Source organism: Lycium barbarum, chromosome 4 (genome assembly GCF_019175385.1).
Source record: "Lycium barbarum isolate Lr01 chromosome 4, ASM1917538v2, whole genome shotgun sequence".
Lineage (NCBI taxonomy): Eukaryota > Viridiplantae > Streptophyta > Magnoliopsida > Solanales > Solanaceae > Lycium > Lycium barbarum.
Window position 1 is genome coordinate 3,398,111 of NC_083340.1, and position 6,356 is coordinate 3,404,466.

Consider the following 6,356-nt stretch of genomic DNA (forward strand, 5'->3'; position numbering starts at 1 on the left):
TATTTGTACGCTGTATATACATGGTAGTACCCTGCTGTTCACAGTACTATAGCCCTAGCTAGCTTTTCTAGCTTTATCTTTTTTAGCTTAGAGTGGTCCATGGCACTTAGTAATTGGTATGGACCATCCTACTTGCTCTATGATTAAAAGAACAGCCACTGAAATAGTAAAATTTTGGTCTTGGTAAAAGATTTACCTTTGGTTGACTCTATGTGATAATAAATAGTAGTATTTTTAACTAGTACTGCATGCAGTAATGATTAATGTGGATTCTGACTTCTGAGTTCTGACCCTATATATTGATTCAAACTCGAGTTTTAGGTCTACATCTAATTAATTCTCATGGTTTTAATTTTTTGGGAGACCTTATGATTCATTAATTAATACATTTAAAGATTGTTGTTAGTACCTTGTAAATTTATGTTATGAAATGGAATTAATGGTATAGAGTTTATAAAGTATAAACTACAATCTAATGAATTTTCATTTAAATAGTTAGTGTTGCGACTAGAAATTTGCTAGTTCTAGACACACATTTTCTTAAAGTACTTGTTGGTTATTTGTTTTGAGAAGTTACTCTATTTAATAGTCGTTTTTAAAAAATTAGTAAAATAATCGCCATATTGAATTTGATATTATATTATAACGCATTTGGTTGTCATTAATTTCATTTTCGGTATAAATAATGCTTGTATAACTTTGCGGTGTTATTTTATACTAGATCTATGTGAGATAATTAAAATCTGTATAGCGCTGATAAACTATCATATTGAAATTTAATTTAAATGTTAATGTTCTCTGTATTCTTTCAATTTTACCGGATGTTCCTTAGGGGCTATGATACAAACAATAACATAATTTCTTCCTTTAATTTCTCCTACCATTTTGGGGTTTTCTTTAGCGGCGAAACTGAAAAAAAAATTGTTTCATTGAGACTGTTGTGATGATGATTAAAGGTTGATCTAAAATTTTAAGTTTATGGGTTTTTTATTTTAAAAAAAACAGCTTATTAGGTTATGCATAAATTATTTATACGTAATTAACTTATCTTTCAATAAAAACGACATTTTGGCCAAAACTACTAAGTTTTGGAGCCGAATCCTTATTGAACTCTAGTTGTACCAGAGGTCCCCTACCCGCATTGGGATGCCAACTAATTCGGCGTGCCGATTAAAGGAAAAAAATGTTCAATATCAGAAGTTATTCCAAACTCAGAAGTCAAAAATCCATCTGCTCAAAGATAAAGAGATCTTATCCATCCCATCACAACCCATAACCATTGTAGCCAAGAAATGAAACTCTAAAAGCTAGCTGACACAGGGTTAAGTCACAAAAATCTCATCTTCTTAAGTCAAACCAATCAATTCGATCCTCCGTTACAATTTACAATACCACAAAATATATATATGATTCATATTAAATCTTAAAACAAGTCATTGTCATCATTCCCACCACGAAAAAGAAAATGTTTTCACAACCAACCCTCTGCTTGTTATTAATTAAATAATAATCACCAGATTTCAAAAACTTAAATTAAGCTATTATAAAAAATTTAATCCCACGGATTGGTTCGAACTTGTAAATTAATTGCTACGTTATCTTTTCTTCTCTGTCTTATTATTTGACTTAATCTTTCCGATGGATGTTCACGTCAATCATGAGTTAATAATGATACACATTTGTTTGATAAAACCTTTGCCTACATTATTCCCTACCGTTCTTTTGTTAATGAGTTTTTCGTACGTTAGCAAAGATCCATAGTTGTTTTCCATGCTTCCCTCTTCATTGGCAAAATCTTGAAAACCCTAATATTGCTTTATAAACTTAGGGTTGCAATCAATTAATCCATCTATTTTAGCTGATGAAAAGAAAAGGATAGCTTTCTAAAATTAAAGTTTTCATTTTTCTCAATAGCTATCTTTTTCTTGATATATATTTTTCTAACTTATATATAATGACAATGTAAGTAAATATTTAATTTGTTGTAACAAGTACCACGCTTTACTTATCAGGTTATATACTAATCACGCCTTTTATATATGGACGGTTTATATGGTGTATGTAGTTATCTTTTACATGTATATATATATATATATATACACACACACATACATGTACATATTTTACAATGTCGGTATATAGAAGTTAAACTATTTTCAATCCTTATGTGCAGGGCATTTTAATTATATATATATAAAATAATTAAACTAAAAAGGAAAAAATTTAAGTTATGGAGATCTAAAAATCAATGTAACCAATCATTTCGCCATTAGTAATATCTTTTTTCCCCTTAAACTAATCATACATACGCGAAGGATACTGGCAATTTGGCATAAGTCTGCTTCTTAGTAAAACATACAAAGGCGGCCCACGTAGGAAAGTTTTAGTTTACATGTAAATAATGACATGGACGTGGTCGGATAAATTTATAAAAATTTATTTATATTTTGTGTTTGATGCCTGTTAAAAACAATGTTTGTGGTTTTCTTTATGACATGACAACAGCTTCATACTTTTGTTCTTGAATGGACTGTCAAGATTCTGTTTGATGCTTTCATACCCTAATAAAAACACATAAACCTAATCTTAGTAATCGATTATATTAGAAATCAAATCAACGGTCTGGAAAAAAAAATTGGTGTTGTTTAAATACGGTAACATGTAGCAATATAGTAGCCTATATATCTTAGTGCAAATTAATCAAATCTTCAATGATCCAGTAGTATCAATCAGTAGGAATCGTCCATACAATAAATTTGGTTTCAAATTCTCAAGGACATAAAAGGTTTATAATTCAATAATATCGATAAGAGGAATTCACACACAAAATTTGAACTAATAGTACTGACTGCTGAACATGTATCGTTTACTCTACGTGTTCAACTGTCAATAGTTTCGATTCAAATTCCGTGTTTGTTTTAAAAGAATCTATTTAATATGTACTATTATAATTTTAGAACATAATTAATTCAAAGGGTAGAATTCATAATCCATAATTTTATATCGGAATAGTGATAGTTATGATACCTGCGCACGTACACGTGGAGGCAAAGGAAGAAGAAACAGAGTCCTCTTCTTTAAAATTGTGTAAGTGAAAGTGAAAGAATGTGATTTTGATATCTCAAAACAAGTTGGGACTTCAAAGTGATTATATTGCCTCTTTACTAAAATGTTATTGTCATGCAGTTATTCTTCGACAGCAATATCCCATGCAAGTGGAACAAATACTTTCTCTATATTTGAAAATCTTTTTTCATCTCATAGAAGAAAACTTACAGTCTTGTCCATCCTTGTACTTTAAAGTTTAAAGATACTTTTTTCTCTATTAAGACATAAGTAAGAAAGCAAAATATATGAAGGTGATGTTCAACTTCTTTTATCTACTTTATTTATTTCTTTTTCATGATGATTTTGTCGGTACTAGGAAATGCCTAGAGCCCTAGAGCAATATAACCAGCAAGAAATGACATTTGGTTTGTGTTCAATTTTGACATTCTTAATTATAGGAGTTTCCTCCAATAATTTTACTAAAAGATATAAGTTATATACGCTGCTGAAAGTGTAATGAAGTCTTATCTTCTTATCGTAATTTAATCGGTTATAGTAAGTTTTTCTTCAAATTTTTAAGTTATTAATCATTTATGGTATTTGATATGATAGTTACTTGTTGTTGTTGTAGGCCAATTTTACCTATTGATATTAAAAATACTTATACACTTATATAGTGCTTAGAACCCTTTAAAAAGTATACTAATACTACTACTAGTACTAGTTAAAAGAAGAAAACAACTCATACATGGTCGTTTTCAAGATCACCTCAGACTCTAACTCTGAAGAATCATTAATTGCATGAATACACACAACCCCATAAATGAAATGTTTATCTTGAATTGACCGTAAAAAAATAACACAACAACAACAATAACACACCAGTATATTTTCATCAGGTGGGATCTAGAGATGATAGAGTGTACGCAGGCCTTAACCCTACCTTGTGAGGAAATTGCAACAATAAGAAATACATAATTTTGGCTTTAATTAAAAACAAGAATAAATAGGTTTCAATTTCTTCTTAATTCACACATTAATAATGTCCGTTAAAATAGTCTGTGAACCTTTACACTTATTTTGGCTTTACAACTATAACACATTTGTAAAGCAAAATGTTTTTTCTCTAAAATTGTCGAATAATTTTGATGTATTCTGAATGTTTAATTTTATTTACCCAAATTAAGAAAACAATATACAAAATTTAACTCAAAATGAGAAGAATTAATCATTCTACACATCCTTTTTGGAGCGCGGCCAGTTTTGGGACACGTGTCCTTTTTGGTGGGACCTCCGTGTTTTCATCTTTCTTCCTGGCGGACCCAACTTTAATTAAAAGTTGATATATGAAAAGAAATAAAGAAAAAGAAATGAGAACATTCAAACCATGACTCCATGAGAGTTGATATATTTTACCAATTTTTATGTGAATATATTAACATGAATATCTTAATTTTTCAAAAAAATATTATATTAAAAATTACATGAAGATAAAAATAAATAATTATATTTCAAGTAAAAAATGTTTAAAAAGTTGGTAGAGAGAAACTAGTAGTAATATTAATTGTCGTTTAAGCAAATTATGCAATTTATATACTACACACACACATGTTGAGACGCTTTAACATTGTCTAAATATCAAATTAATTCCTTAATCGATTGCATTTTGAAACGTTTTAGTAAATGCCTTTGCATGCCCATTTTGTATACTTAGCAATTTTCTAGTAAACGCCTAATGTTTCTATATTTAACACAATAATATATATATATATATATGTTATTATTATTACGACAAGTCACGAAAAGAAAAAAGAAAAAAAAAATGTTCTTCTAAATAACATATCAGTATGTTCATTAGCTGCAAGAATTTTTATTTTTTCACATATCCTGACTTTGACATTTGTACGCGTTAGGTTTTGTCATGTAGTCGATATATATATATATATATATATATATATTATTACGACAAGTCACGAAAAGAAAAAAGAAAAAAAAATGTTCTTCTAAATAACATATCAGTATGTTCATTAGCTGCAAGAATTTTTATTTTTTTACATATCCTGACTTTGACATTTGTACGCGTTAGGTTTTGTCATGGACGACTACACCTATTTACAAGGTCATATCACACCCTGCTCAATATGTACTAATTTTCCACAAAATTAGACTATCTAGAAAACTTTGAATATTATTTGACTCCCCTTGGCATTACAATAGGTCTCTAGAAAATGTCGCTCTTTCTAATACAGGCAAACTTTAATTCAATTTCTAGACCCCCGAGCACATTATCTTCTTGACATTGTTTTTTAATACGACACGAACAATCTAACCTAGTGTATTGAGTACGTATAGGATTGATGAATGATGGAAGGGTGATGATAACCGCTTATTTTATTTTATATCGCCCTTTCGGGACACTATAGGAAGGTGCTGCGTAACTCTTTCTGCCAATGCTAGCCACCAACAATTGTCTCTAGAGTATGTGGAAAGTTGCTGTAGCCAAGACAAAATTTCATTTCCCACAATCTTATCAAAATTTGTGGCCCTAAGGAGCCATCAAATGGCAAGATTGCAGCATTGAACTTTCAACACAAAGTCAAGTTCACAAAGCAATTTTTCCACACTCCTCTGTGTTTGTGAAAGCCTCTGCTTTTACACTATGTGGGGCTAATTTTTGTTGAAGAAATAATACGGCCATTTTGCGGTCCCTCCTTTAATTGTTTCACATAATCGTAAATTTGATTATAGTATTTTCTTCTTAGATGAAACATAAGTCAATGTTATATTTAGGCGTGTTGAATTTTTCTTTAATTTGTTTGAACATGTGGCAGTACGTAGTTTTGCATGTAATGCGTGCCACTAGTTGTAACATCATTATAATCGTTGAGGTAGAGTTAAGTTCTATGCACCGACGATGTATATTACTTAAAATATTAATATTTATGCAATAAGTAGTTGTAATAAACATTAAGCGATGAGTTTAAACAATTTTTACACTGGCAGTTCATCTTTAACTGTTGTAGACTTGTAGCATATAATACATCCTATTTTCAAGATGTCAAATCTTATATTTTAAGGAGACTTACATGATGATATAAATAATTGTTTAAACTTTCGATAAATAAATTTAAATTCTAATTGATAACCTGCTAAAAATGTAACTACTGCATCTTTACATTATCAATATATATAACTTACTGGTAGTGTTCGCCTTCCTCTCAAAGGAAATATCTCATCAGGAGAAACATTGACCAAAATTCCTAAAGGAGAAAGGGGTTTGGTGGAGTTATGGTAAGTCAAGTTTCCTT